Source organism: Zootermopsis nevadensis, unplaced genomic scaffold (assembly GCF_977971745.1).
Source record: "Zootermopsis nevadensis isolate Lab colony 2312 unplaced genomic scaffold, Znev_1.0 Znev_ptg000022l, whole genome shotgun sequence".
Taxonomy (NCBI): domain Eukaryota; kingdom Metazoa; phylum Arthropoda; class Insecta; order Blattodea; family Termopsidae; genus Zootermopsis; species Zootermopsis nevadensis.
The window spans coordinates 1,364,768-1,380,876 of NW_028259154.1; positions in this window are offsets into that span (position 1 = coordinate 1,364,768).

Genomic DNA, 16,109 nt, shown 5'->3' on the forward strand with positions numbered 1-16,109 from the left:
CACGTCAATGTATGTCCAAGGGTTTGGACGATAGAGACATTTTAATTTTTCGAGATTATTCGAAAGTCAACTTTTGAAAAAGCAAATATCTCCAGATCTGTAGGAACCTGAGAGACAAAACTCATGTCACTTTGAGGGAAGGCATATGTCAACTTCATGTCAGAGTCACGTCAATGTATGTCAAAGGGTTTGGAGGATAGAGACATTTAAATTTTTAGAGATTATTCGAAAGTCAATTTTTAAAAGGCAAATATCTACCGATCTGTAGGCATCTGAGAGACAAAACTTATGTCACTTTGAGGGAACGTATATGTCAACTTCCTGTCAGAGTCACGTTAATGTATGTCCAAGGGTTTGGAGGATAGAGACATTTTAATTTTTCGAGATTATACGAAAGTCAATTTTTAAAAGGCAAATATCTCCCGATCTGTAGGAATCTGAGAGACAAACCTTATGTCACTTTGAGGGAACGCATATGTCAACATCATGTCAGAATCTCGTCAATGTATGTCCAAGGGTTTGGACGATAGAGACATTTTAATTTTTCGAGATTATTCGAAAGTCAATTATTAAAAGGCAAATATCTCCCGATCTGTAGGCATCTGAGAGACAAAACTTATGTCGCTTTGAGGGAACGTATATGTCAACCTCATGTCAGAATCTCGTCAATGTATGTCAAAGGGTTTGGACGATAGAGACATTTTAATTTTTCGAGATTATTCGAAAGTCAATTTTTAAAAAGCAAATATCTCCCGATCTGTTGGAATCTGAGAGACAAAACTTATGTCAATTTGAGGGAACGTATATGTCAACTTGCTGTCAGAGTCACGTAAATGTATGTCCAAGGGTTTGGAGGATAGAGACATTTAAATTTTTAGAGATTATTCGAAAGTCAATTTTTGAAAACGCAAATATCTCCCGATCAATAGGAATCTAAGAGACAAACCTTATGTCACATTGAGGGAACGTATATGTCAACTTCATGTCAGAATCTCGTCAATGTATGTCAAAGGGTTTGGACGATAGAGACATTTAAATTTTTCGAGATTATTCGAAAGTCAATTTTTAAAAGGCAAATATCTCCCGATCTGTAGGAATCTGAGAGACAAAACTTATGTCACTTTGAGGGAAAGTATATGTCAACTTGCTGTCAGAGTCACGTCAATGTATGTCCAAGGGTTTGGACGATAGAGACATTTTAATTTTTCGAGATTATTCGAAAGTAAATTTTTGATAAAGCAAATATCTCCCGATCTGTAGGAATCTGAGAGACAAACCTTATGTCACATTGAGGGAACGTATATGTCAACTTCATGTCAGAGTCACGTCAATGTATGTGCAAGGGTTTGGAGGATAGAGACATCTTAATTTTTAGAGATTATTCGAAAATCAATTATTTAAAGGCAAATATCTCCCGAACTGTAGGAATCTGAGACACAAAACTTATATCACTTTGAGGGAACGTATATGTAAACTTCCTGTCAGATTCACGTCAATGTATGTCCAAGGGTTTGAACGATAGAGACATTTTAATTTTTCGAGATTATTCGAAAGTCAATTTTTGAAAAGGCAAATATCTTCCGATCTGAAGGAATCTGAGAGACAAAACTTATATCACTTTGAGGGAACCTATATGTCAACTTCATGTCAGAATCCCGTCAATGTATGTGAAAGGGTTTGGACGATAGAGACATTTAAATTTTTCGAGATTATTCGAAAGTCAATTTTTAAAAGGCAAATATCTCCCGATCTGTAGGAATCTGAGAGACAAAACTTATGTCACTTTGAGGTAACGTATATGTCAACTTGCTGTCAGAGTCACGTCAATGTATGTCCAAGGGTTTGGCGAATAGAGACATTTTAATTTTTCGAGATTATTCGAAAGTCAATTTTTGAAAAAGCAAATATCTCCAGATCTGTAGGAATCTGAGAGACAAAACTTATGTCACTTTGAGGGAACGCATATGTCAAGTTCATGTCAGAATCTCGTCAATGTATGTCCAAGGGTTTGGACGATAGAGACATTTAAATTTTTCGAGATTATTCGAAAGTCAATTTTTAAAAGGCAAATATCTCCCGATCTGTAGGAATCTGAGAGACAAAACTTATGTCACTTTGAGGGTACGTATATGTCAACTTCCTGTCAGAGTCATGTCAATGTATGTCCAAGGGTTTGGAGGATAAAGACATTTTAATTTTTCGAGATTATTCGAAAGTCAATTTTTGAAAAGGCAAATATTTCCCGATCTGTAGGAATCTGAGAGACAAAACTTATGTCACTTTGAGGGAACGTATATGTTAACTTGCTGCCAGAGTCACGTCAATGTATGTCCAAGGGTTTGGAGGATAGAGACATTTAAATTTTTAGAGATTATTCGAAAGTCAATTTTTGAAAAGGCAAATATCTCCCGATCAATAGCAATCTAAGAGACAAATCTTATGTCACTTTGAGGGAACGCATATGTCAACTTCATGTCAGAGTCTCGTCAATGTATGTCAAAGGGTTTGGACGATAGAGACATTTAAATTTTTCGAGATTATTCGAAAGTCAATTTTTAAAAGGCAAATATCTCCCGATCTGTAGGAATCTGAGAGACAAAACTTATGTCACTTTGAGGGAAAGTATATGTCAACTTGCTGTCAGAGTCACGTCAATGTATGTGCAAGGGTTTAAAGGATAGAGACATCTTAATTTTTCGAGATTATTCGAAAATCAATTATTGAAGGCAAATATCTCCCGATCTGTAGGAATCTGAGAGACAAAACTTATGTCACTTTGAGGGAACGTATATGTAAACTTCCTGTCAGAGTCACGTCAATATATGTCCAAGGGTTTGAACGATAGAGACATTTTAATTTTTCGAGATTATTCGAAAGTCAATTTTTGAAAAAGCAAATATCTCCAGATCTGTAGGAATCTGAGAGACAAAACTTATGTCACTTTGAGGGAACGTTTTTTCAACCTCATGTCAGAATCTCGTCAATGTATGTCCAAGGGTTTGGACGATAGAGACATTTAAATTTTTCGAGATTATTCGAAAGTCAATTGTTAAAAGGCAAATATCTCCCGATCTGTAGGCATCTGAGAGACAAAACTTATGTCACTTTGAGGGAACGTATATGTCAACTTCCTGTCAGAGTCACGTCAATGTATGTGCAAGGGTTTGGAGGATAGAGACATTTTAATTTTTCGAGATTATTCGAAAGTCAATTTTTGAAAAGGCAAATATCTCCCGATCTGTAGGAATCTGAGAGACAAAACTTATGTCACTTTGAGGGAACGTATATGTCAACTTCATGTCAGAATCTCGTCAATGCATGTCCAAGGGTTTGGACGATAGAGACATTTTAATTTTTCGAGATTATTCGAAAGTCAATTTTTTAAAGGCAAATATCTCCCGATCTGTAGGCATCTGTGAGACAAAACTTATGTCACTTTGAGGGAACGTATATGTCAACCTCATGTCAGAATCTTGTCAATGTATGTCCAAGGGTTTGGACGATAGAGACATTTAAATTTATCGAGATTATTCGAAAGTCAATTCTTAAAAGGCAAATATCTCCCGATCTGTAGGCATCTGAGAGACAAAACTTATGTCACTTTGAGGGAACGTATATGTCAACTTCCTGTCAGAGTCACGTCAATGTATGTCCAAGGGTTTGGAGGATAGAGACATTTTAATTTTTCGAGATTATTCGAAAGTCAATTTTTGAAAAGGCAAATATTTCCCGATCTGTAGAAATCTGAGAGACAAAACTTATGTCACTTTGAGGGAACGTATATGTCAACTTCATGTCAGAATCTCGTCAATGCATGTCCAAGGGTTTGGACGATAGAGACATTTTAATTTTTCGAGATTATTCGAAAGTCAATTTTTTAAAGGCAAATATCTCCCGATCTGTAGGCATCTGTGAGACAAAACTTATGTCACTTTGAGGGAACGTATATGTCAACCTCATGTCAGAATCTTGTCAATGTATGTCCAAGGGTTTGGACGATAGAGACATTTAAATTTTTAGAGATTATTCGAAAGTCAATTTTTGAAAAGGCAAATATCTCCCGATCAATAGGAATCTAAGAGACAAATCTTATGTCACTTTGAGGGAACGCATATGTCAACTTCATGTCAGAGTCTCGTCAATGTATGTCAAAGGGTTTGGACGATAGAGACATTTAAATTTTTCGAGATTATACGAAAGTCAATTTTTAAAAGGCAAATATCTCCCGATCTGTTGGAATCTGAGAGACAAAACTCATGTCACTTTGAGGGAACGCATATGTCAACTTCATGTCAGAGTCTCGTCAATGTATGTCAAAGGGTTTGGACGATAGAGACATTTAAATTTTTCGAGATTATTCGAAAGTCAATTATTAAAAGGCAAATATCTCCCGATCTGTAGGAATCTGAGAGACAAAACTTATGTCACTTTGAGGGAACGTAAAAGTCAACTTGCTGTCAGAGTCACGTCAATGTATGTCCAAGGGTTTGGACGATAGAGACATTTTAATTTTTCGAGATTATTCGAAAGTAAATTTTTGATAAAGCAAATATCTCCCGATCTGTGGGAATCTGAGAGACAAACATTATGTCACATTGAGGGAACGTATATGTCAACTTCATGTCAAAGTCACGTCAATGTATGTGCAAGAGTTTGGAGGATAGAGACATCTTAATTTTTCGAGATTATTCGAAAATCAATTTTTTAAAGGCAAATATCTCCCGATCTGTAGGAATCTGAGAGACAAAACTTATGTCACTTTGAGGGAACGTATATGTAAACTTCCTGTCAGAGTCACGTCAATGTATGTCCAAGGGTTTGGAGGATAGAGACATTTTAATTTTTCGAGATTATTCGAAAGTCAATTTTTGAAAAGGCAAATATTTCCCGATCTGTAGAAATCTGAGAGACAAAACTTATGTCACTTTGAGGGAACGTATATGTCAACTTCATGTCAGAATCTCGTCAATGCATGTCCAAGGGTTTGGACGATAGAGACATTTTAATTTTTCGAGATTATTCGAAAGTCAATTTTTTAAAGGCAAATATCTCCCGATCTGTAGGCATCTGTGAGACAAAACTTATGTCACTTTGAGGGAACGTATATGTCAACCTCATGTCAGAATCTTGTCAATGTATGTCCAAGGGTTTGGACGATAGAGACATTTAAATTTTTAGAGATTATTCGAAAGTCAATTTTTGAAAAGGCAAATATCTCCCGATCAATAGGAATCTAAGAGACAAATCTTATGTCACTTTGAGGGAACGCATATGTCAACTTCATGTCAGAGTCTCGTCAATGTATGTCAAAGGGTTTGGACGATAGAGACATTTAAATTTTTCGAGATTATACGAAAGTCAATTTTTAAAAGGCAAATATCTCCCGATCTGTTGGAATCTGAGAGACAAAACTCATGTCACTTTGAGGGAACGCATATGTCAACTTCATGTCAGAGTCTCGTCAATGTATGTCAAAGGGTTTGGACGATAAAGACATTTAAATTTTTCGAGATTATTCGAAAGTCAATTATTAAAAGGCAAATATCTCCCGATCTGTAGGAATCTGAGAGACAAAACTTATGTCACTTTGAGGGAACGTAAAAGTCAACTTGCTGTCAGAGTCACGTCAATGTATGTCCAAGGGTTTGGACGATAGAGACATTTTAATTTTTCGAGATTATTCGAAAGTAAATTTTTGATAAAGCAAATATCTCCCGATCTGTGGGAATCTGAGAGACAAACATTATGTCACATTGAGGGAACGTATATGTCAACTTCATGTCAAAGTCACGTCAATGTATGTGCAAGAGTTTGGAGGATAGAGACATCTTAATTTTTCGAGATTATTCGAAAATCAATTTTTTAAAGGCAAATATCTCCCGATCTGTAGGAATCTGAGAGACAAAACTTATGTCACTTTGAGGGAACGTATATGTAAACTTCCTGTCAGAGTCACGTCAATGTATGTCCAAGGGTTTGGAGGATAGAGACATTTTAATTTTTCGAGATTATTCGAAAGTCAATTTTTGAAAAAGCAAATATCTCCAGATCTGTAGGAATCTGAGAGACAAAACTCATGTCACTTTGAGGGAAGGCATATGTCAACTTCATGTCAGAGTCACGTCAATGTATGTCAAAGGGTTTGGAGGATAGAGACATTTAAATTTTTAGAGATTATTCGAAAGTCAATTCATAAAAGGCAAATATCTAAGGATCTGTAGGCATCTGAGAGACAAAACTTATGTCACTTTGAGGGAACGTATATGTCAACTTCCTGTCAGAGTCACGTTAATGTATGTCCAAGGGTTTGGAGGATAGAGACATTTTAATTTTTCGAGATTATTCGAAAGTCAATTTTTAAAAGGCAAATATCTCCCGATCTGTAGGAATCTGAGAGACAAAACTTATGTCACTTTGAGGGAACGCATATGTCAACATCATGTCAGAATCTCGTCAATGTATGTCCAAGGGTTTGGACGATAGAGACATTTTAATTTTTCGAGATTATTCGAAAGTCAATTATTAAAAGGCAAATATCTCCCGATCTATAGGCATCTGAGAGACAAAACTTATGTCGCTTTGAGGGAACGTATATGTCAACCTCACGTCAGAATCTCGTCAATGTATGTCAAAGGGTTTGGACGATAGAGACATTTTAATTTTTCGAGATTATTCGAAAGTCAATTTTTAAAAAGCAAATATCTCCCGATCTGTAGGAATCTGAGAGACAAAACTTATGTCACTTTGAGGGAACGTATATGTCAACTTGCTGTCAGAGTCACGTAAATGTATGTCCAAGGGTTTGGAGGATAGAGACATTTAAATTTTTAGAGATTATTCGAAAGTCAATTTTTGAAAACGCAAATATCTCCCGATCAATAGGAATCTAAGAGACAAACCTTATGTCACATTGAGGGAACGTATATGTCAACTTCATGTCAGAATCTCGTCAATGTATGTCAAAGGGTTTGGACGATAGAGACATTTAAATTTTTCGAGATTATTCGATAGTCAATTTTTAAAAGGCAAATATCTCCCGATCTGTAGGAATCTGAGAGACAAAACTTATGTCACTTTGAGGGAAAGTATATGTCAACTTGCTGTCAGAGTCACGTCAATGTATGTCCAAGGGTTTGGACGATAGAGACATTTTAATTTTTCGAGATTATTCGAAAGTAAATTTATGATAAAGCAAATATCTCCCGATCTGTAGGAATCTGAGAGACAAACCTTATGTCACATTGAGGGAACGTATATGTCAACTTCATGTCAGAGTCACGTCAATGTATGTGCAAGGGTTTGGAGGATAGAGACATCTTAATTTTTCGAGATTATTCGAAAATCAATTTTTTAAAGGCAAATATCTCCCGAACTGTAGGAATCTGAGACACAAAACTTATGTCACTTTGAGGGAACGTATATGTAAACTTCCTGTCAGATTCACGTCAATGTATGTCCAAGGGTTTGGAGGATAGAGACATTTTAATTTTTCGAGATTATTCGAAAGTCAATTTTTGAAAAGGCAAATATCTTCCGATCTGAAGGAATCTGAGAGACAAAACTTATGTCACTTTGAGGGAACCTATATGTCAACTTCATGTCAGAATCTCGTCAATGTATGTGAAAGGGTTTGGACGATAGAGACATTTAAATTTTTCGAGATTATTCGAAAGTCAATTTTTAAAAGGCAAATATCTCCCGATCTGTAGGAATCTGAGAGACAAAACGTATGTCACTTTGAGGTAACGTATATGTCAACTTGCTGTCAGAGTCACGTCAATGTATGTCCAAGGGTTTGGACGATAGAGACATTTTAATTTTTCGAGATTATTCGAAAGTCAATTTTTGAAAAAGCAAATATCTCCAGATCTGTAGGAATCTGAGAGACAAAGCTTATGTCACTTTGAGGGAACGCATATGTCAAGTTCATGTCAGAATCTCGTCAATGTATGTCCAAGGGTTTGGACGATAGAGACATTTTAATTTTTCGAGATTATTCGAAAGTCAATTATTAAAAGGCAAATTGCTCCCGATCTGTCGGCATCTGAGAGACAAAACTTATGTCACTTTGAGGGAACGTATATGTCAACCTCATGTCAGAATCTCGTCAATGTATGTCCAAGGGTTTGGACGATAGAGGCATTTTAATTTTTCGAGATTATTCGAAAGTCAATTTTTAAAAAGCAAATATCTCCCGATCTGTAGGCATCTGAGAGACAAAACTTATGTCACTTTGAGGGAACGTATATGTCAACTTCTTGTCAGAATCTCGACAATGTATGTCCAAGGGTTGGGCGATAGAGACATTTTAATTTTTCGAGATTATTCGAAAGTCAATTTCTGAAAAGGCAAATATCTCCAGATCTGTAGGAATCTGAGAGACAAAACTTATGTCACTTTGAGGGAACGTATATGTCAACTTCCTGTCAGAGTCACGTCAATGTATGTCCAAGGGTTTGAACGATAGAGACATTTTAATTTTTCGAGATTATTCGAAAGTCAATTTTTGAAAAGGCAAATATCTCCCGATCTGTAGGAATCTGAGAGACAAAACTTATGTCACTTTGAGGGAACGTATATGTCAACTTGCTGCCAGAGTCACGTCAATGTATGTCCAAGGGTTTGGAGGATAGAGACATTTAAATTTTTAGAGATTATTCGAAAGTCAATTTTTGAAAAGGCAAATATCTCCCGATCAATAGCAATCTAAGAGACAAATCTTATGTCACTTTGAGGGAACGCATATGTCAACTTCATGTCAGAGTCTCGTCAATGTATGTCAAAGGGTTTGGACGATAGAGACATTTAAATTTTTCGAGATTATTCGAAAGTCAATTTTTAAAAGGCAAATATCTCCCGATCTGTAGGAATCTGAGAGACAAAACTTATGTCACTTTGAGGGAAAGTATATGTCAACTTGCTGTCAGAGTCACGTCAATGTATGTTCAAGGGTTTGGACGATAGAGACATTTTAATTTTTCGAGATTATTCGAAAGTAAATTTTTGATAAAGCAAATATCTCCCGATCTGTAGAAATCTGAGAGACAAACATTATGTCACATTGAGGGAACGTATATGTCAACTTCATGTCAGAGTCACGTCAATGTATGTGCAAGGGTTTAAAGGATAGAGACATCTTAATTTTTCGAGATTATTCGAAAATCAATTATTAAAGGCAAATATCTCCCGATCTGTAGGAATCTGAGAGACAAAACTTATGTCACTTTGAGGGAACGTATATGTAAACTTCCTGTCAGAGTCACGTCAATGTATGTCCAAGGGTTTGAACGATAGAGACATTTTAATTTTTCGAGATTATTCGAAAGTCAATTTCTGAAAAAGCAAATATCTCCAGATCTGTAGGAATCTGAGAGACAAAACTCATGTCACTTTGAGGGAAGGCATATGTCAACTTCATGTCAGAGTCACGTCAATGTATGTCCAAGGGTTTGGAGGATAGAGACATTTAAATTTTTAGAGATTATTCGAAAGTCAATTCTTAAAAGGCAAATATCTACCGATCTGTAGGCATCTGAGAGACAAAACTTATGTCACTTTGAGGGAACGTATATGTCAACTTCCTGTCAGAGTCACGTCAATGTATGTCCAAGGGTTTAGACGATAGAGACATTTTAATTTTTCGAGATTATTCGAAAGTCAATTTTTAAAAGGCAAATATCTCCCGATCTGTAGGAATCTGAGAGACAAAACTTATGTCACTTTGAGGGAAAGTATATGTCAACTTGCTGTCAGAGTCACGTCAATGTATGTCCAAGGGTTTGGAGGATAGAGACATTTTAATTTTTCGAGATTATTCGAAAGTCAATTTTTGAAAAGGCAAATATCTTCCGATCTGAAGGAATCTGAGAGACAAAACTTATATCACTTTGAGGGAACCTATATGTCAACTTCATGTCAGAATCCCGTCAATGTATGTGAAAGGGTTTGGACGATAGAGACATTTAAATTTTTCGAGATTATTCGAAAGTCAATTTTTAAAAGGCAAATATCTCCCGATCTGTAGGAATCTGAGAGACAAAACTTATGTCACTTTGAGGTAACGTATATGTCAACTTGCTGTCAGAGTCACGTCAATGTATGTCCAAGGGTTTGGCGAATAGAGACATTTTAATTTTTCGAGATTATTCGAAAGTCAATTTTTGAAAAAGCAAATATCTCCAGATCTGTAGGAATCTGAGAGACAAAACTTATGTCACTTTGAGGGAACGCATATGTCAAGTTCATGTCAGAATCTCGTCAATGTATGTCCAAGGGTTTGGACGATAGAGACATTTAAATTTTTCGAGATTATTCGAAAGTCAATTTTTAAAAGGCAAATATCTCCCGATCTGTAGGAATCTGAGAGACAAAACTTATGTCACTTTGAGGGTACGTATATGTCAACTTCCTGTCAGAGTCATGTCAATGTATGTCCAAGGGTTTGGAGGATAAAGACATTTTAATTTTTCGAGATTATTCGAAAGTCAATTTTTGAAAAGGCAAATATTTCCCGATCTGTAGGAATCTGAGAGACAAAACTTATGTCACTTTGAGGGAACGTATATGTTAACTTGCTGCCAGAGTCACGTCAATGTATGTCCAAGGGTTTGGAGGATAGAGACATTTAAATTTTTAGAGATTATTCGAAAGTCAATTTTTGAAAAGGCAAATATCTCCCGATCAATAGCAATCTAAGAGACAAATCTTATGTCACTTTGAGGGAACGCATATGTCAACTTCATGTCAGAGTCTCGTCAATGTATGTCAAAGGGTTTGGACGATAGAGACATTTAAATTTTTCGAGATTATTCGAAAGTCAATTTTTAAAAGGCAAATATCTCCCGATCTGTAGGAATCTGAGAGACAAAACTTATGTCACTTTGAGGGAAAGTATATGTCAACTTGCTGTCAGAGTCACGTCAATGTATGTGCAAGGGTTTAAAGGATAGAGACATCTTAATTTTTCGAGATTATTCGAAAATCAATTATTGAAGGCAAATATCTCCCGATCTGTAGGAATCTGAGAGACAAAACTTATGTCACTTTGAGGGAACGTATATGTAAACTTCCTGTCAGAGTCACGTCAATGTATGTCCAAGGGTTTGAACGATAGAGACATTTTAATTTTTCGAGATTATTCGAAAGTCAATTTTTGAAAAAGCAAATATCTCCAGATCTGTAGGAATCTGAGAGACAAAACTTATGTCACTTTGAGGGAACGTTTTTTCAACCTCATGTCAGAATCTCGTCAATGTATGTCCAAGGGTTTGGACGATAGAGACATTTAAATTTTTCGAGATTATTCGAAAGTCAATTGTTAAAAGGCAAATATCTCCCGATCTGTAGGCATCTGAGAGACAAAACTTATGTCACTTTGAGGGAACGTATATGTCAACTTCCTGTCAGAGTCACGTCAATGTATGTGCAAGGGTTTGGAGGATAGAGACATTTTAATTTTTCGAGATTATTCGAAAGTCAATTTTTGAAAAGGCAAATATCTCCCGATCTGTAGGAATCTGAGAGACAAAACTTATGTCACTTTGAGGGAACGTATATGTCAACTTCATGTCAGAATCTCGTCAATGCATGTCCAAGGGTTTGGACGATAGAGACATTTTAATTTTTCGAGATTATTCGAAAGTCAATTTTTTAAAGGCAAATATCTCCCGATCTGTAGGCATCTGTGAGACAAAACTTATGTCACTTTGAGGGAACGTATATGTCAACCTCATGTCAGAATCTTGTCAATGTATGTCCAAGGGTTTGGACGATAGAGACATTTAAATTTTTCGAGATTATTCGAAAGTCAATTCTTAAAAGGCAAATATCTCCCGATCTGTAGGCATCTGAGAGACAAAACTTATGTCACTTTGAGGGAACGTATATGTCAACTTCCTGTCAGAGTCACGTCAATGTATGTCCAAGGGTTTGGAGGATAGAGACATTTTAATTTTTCGAGATTATTCGAAAGTCAATTTTTGAAAAGGCAAATATTTCCCGATCTGTAGAAATCTGAGAGACAAAACTTATGTCACTTTGAGGGAACGTATATGTCAACTTCATGTCAGAATCTCGTCAATGCATGTCCAAGGGTTTGGACGATAGAGACATTTTAATTTTTCGAGATTATTCGAAAGTCAATTTTTTAAAGGCAAATATCTCCCGATCTGTAGGCATCTGTGAGACAAAACTTATGTCACTTTGAGGGAACGTATATGTCAACCTCATGTCAGAATCTTGTCAATGTATGTCCAAGGGTTTGGACGATAGAGACATTTAAATTTTTAGAGATTATTCGAAAGTCAATTTTTGAAAAGGCAAATATCTCCCGATCAATAGGAATCTAAGAGACAAATCTTATGTCACTTTGAGGGAACGCATATGTCAACTTCATGTCAGAGTCTCGTCAATGTATGTCAAAGGGTTTGGACGATAGAGACATTTAAATTTTTCGAGATTATACGAAAGTCAATTTTTAAAAGGCAAATATCTCCCGATCTGTTGGAATCTGAGAGACAAAACTCATGTCACTTTGAGGGAACGCATATGTCAACTTCATGTCAGAGTCTCGTCAATGTATGTCAAAGGGTTTGGACGATAGAGACATTTAAATTTTTCGAGATTATTCGAAAGTCAATTATTAAAAGGCAAATATCTCCCGATCTGTAGGAATCTGAGAGACAAAACTTATGTCACTTTGAGGGAACGTAAAAGTCAACTTGCTGTCAGAGTCACGTCAATGTATGTCCAAGGGTTTGGACGATAGAGACATTTTAATTTTTCGAGATTATTCGAAAGTAAATTTTTGATAAAGCAAATATCTCCCGATCTGTGGGAATCTGAGAGACAAACATTATGTCACATTGAGGGAACGTATATGTCAACTTCATGTCAAAGTCACGTCAATGTATGTGCAAGAGTTTGGAGGATAGAGACATCTTAATTTTTCGAGATTATTCGAAAATCAATTTTTTAAAGGCAAATATCTCCCGATCTGTAGGAATCTGAGAGACAAAACTTATGTCACTTTGAGGGAACGTATATGTAAACTTCCTGTCAGAGTCACGTCAATGTATGTCCAAGGGTTTGGAGGATAGAGACATTTTAATTTTTCGAGATTATTCGAAAGTCAATTTTTGAAAAGGCAAATATCTTCCGATCTGTAGGAATCTGAGGGACAAAACTTATGTCACTTTGAGGGAACGTATATGTTAACTTCATGTCAGAATCTCGTCAATGTATGTGAAAGGGTTTGGACGATAGAGACATTTAAATTTTTCGAGATTATTCGAAAGTCAATTTGTAAAAGGCAAATATCTCCCGATCTGTATGAATCTGAGAGACAAAACTTATGTCACTTTGGGGGAACGTATATGTAAACTTCCTGTCAGAGTCACGTCAATGTATGTGCAAGTGTTTGGAGGATAGAGACATTTTAATTTTTCGAGATTATTCGAAAGTCAATTTTTGAAAAAGCAAATATCTCCAGATCTGTAGGAATCTGAGAGACAAAACTCATGTCACTTTGAGGGAAGGCATATGTCAACTTCATGTCAGAGTCACGTCAATGTATGTCAAAGGGTTTGGAGGATAGAGACATTTAAATTTTTAGAGATTATTCGAAAGTCAATTCATAAAAGGCAAATATCTAAGGATCTGTAGGCATCTGAGAGACAAAACTTATGTCACTTTGAGGGAACGTATATGTCAACTTCCTGTCAGAGTCACGTTAATGTATGTCCAAGGGTTTGGAGGATAGAGACATTTTAATTTTTCGAGATTATTCGAAAGTCAATTTTTAAAAGGCAAATATCTCCCGATCTGTAGGAATCTGAGAGACAAAACTAATGTCACTTTGAGGGAACGCATATGTCAACATCATGTCAGAATCTCGTCAATGTATGTCCAAGGGTTTGGACGATAGAGACATTTTAATTTTTCGAGATTATTCGAAAGTCAATTATTAAAAGGCAAATATCTCCCGATCTATAGGCATCTGAGAGACAAAACTTATGTCGCTTTGAGGGAACGTATATGTCAACCTCACGTCAGAATCTCGTCAATGTATGTCAAAGGGTTTGGACGATAGAGACATTTTAATTTTTCGAGATTATTCGAAAGTCAATTTTTAAAAAGCAAATATCTCCCGATCTGTAGGAATCTGAGAGACAAAACTTATGTCACTTTGAGGGAACGTATATGTCAACTTGCTGTCAGAGTCACGTAAATGTATGTCCAAGGGTTTGGAGGATAGAGACATTTAAATTTTTAGAGATTATTCGAAAGTCAATTTTTGAAAACGCAAATATCTCCCGATCAATAGGAATCTAAGAGACAAACCTTATGTCACATTGAGGGAACGTATATGTCAACTTCATGTCAGAATCTCGTCAATGTATGTCAAAGGGTTTGGACGATAGAGACATTTAAATTTTTCGAGATTATTCGATAGTCAATTTTTAAAAGGCAAATATCTCCCGATCTGTAGGAATCTGAGAGACAAAACTTATGTCACTTTGAGGGAAAGTATATGTCAACTTGCTGTCAGAGTCACGTCAATGTATGTCCAAGGGTTTGGACGATAGAGACATTTTAATTTTTCGAGATTATTCGAAAGTAAATTTATGATAAAGCAAATATCTCCCGATCTGTAGGAATCTGAGAGACAAACCTTATGTCACATTGAGGGAACGTATATGTCAACTTCATGTCAGAGTCACGTCAATGTATGTGCAAGGGTTTGGAGGATAGAGACATCTTAATTTTTCGAGATTATTCGAAAATCAATTTTTTAAAGCCAAATATCTCCCGAACTGTAGGAATCTGAGACACAAAACTTATGTCACTTTGAGGGAACGTATATGTAAACTTCCTGTCAGATTCACGTCAATGTATGTCCAAGGGTTTGGAGGATAGAGACATTTTAATTGTTCGAGATTATTCGAAAGTCAATTTTTGAAAAGGCAAATATCTTCCGATCTGAAGGAATCTGAGAGACAAAACTTATGTCACTTTGAGGGAACCTATATGTCAACTTCATGTCAGAATCTCGTCAATGTATGTGAAAGGGTTTGGACGATAGAGACATTTAAATTTTTCGAGATTATTCGAAAGTCAATTTTTAAAAGGCAAATATCTCCCGATCTGTAGGAATCTGAGAGACAAAACGTATGTCACTTTGAGGTAACGTATATGTCAACTTGCTGTCAGAGTCACGTCAATGTATGTCCAAGGGTTTGGACGATAGAGACATTTTAATTTTTCGAGATTATTCGAAAGTCAATTTTTGAAAAAGCAAATATCTCCAGATCTGTAGGAATCTGAGAGACAAAGCTTATGTCACTTTGAGGGAACGCATATGTCAAGTTCATGTCAGAATCTCGTCAATGTATGTCCAAGGGTTTGGACGATAGAGACATTTTAATTTTTCGAGATTATTCGAAAGTCAATTATTAAAAGGCAAATTGCTCCCGATCTGTCGGCATCTGAGAGACAAAACTTATGTCACTTTGAGGGAACGTATATGTCAACCTCATGTCAGAATCTCGTCAATGTATGTCCAAGGGTTTGGACGATAGAGGCATTTTAATTTTTCGAGATTATTCGAAAGTCAATTTTTAAAAAGCAAATATCTCCCGATCTGTAGGCATCTGAGAGACAAAACTTATGTCACTTTGAGGGAACGTATATGTCAACTTCTTGTCAGAATCTCGACAATGTATGTCCAAGGGTTGGGCGATAGAGACATTTTAATTTTTCGAGATTATTCGAAAGTCAATTTCTGAAAAGGCAAATATCTCCAGATCTGTAGGAATCTGAGAGACAAAACTTATGTCACTTTGAGGGAACGTATATGTCAACTTCCTGTCAGAGTCACGTCAATGTATGTCCAAGGGTTTGAACGATAGAGACATTTTAATTTTTCGAGATTATTCGAAAGTCAATTTTTGAAAAGGCAAATATCTCCCGATCTGTAGGAATCTGAGAGACAAAACTTATGTCACTTTGAGGGAACGTATATGTCAACTTGCTGCCAGAGTCACGTCAATGTATGTCCAAGGGTTTGGAGGATAGAGACATTTAAATTTTTAGAGATTATTCGAAAGTCA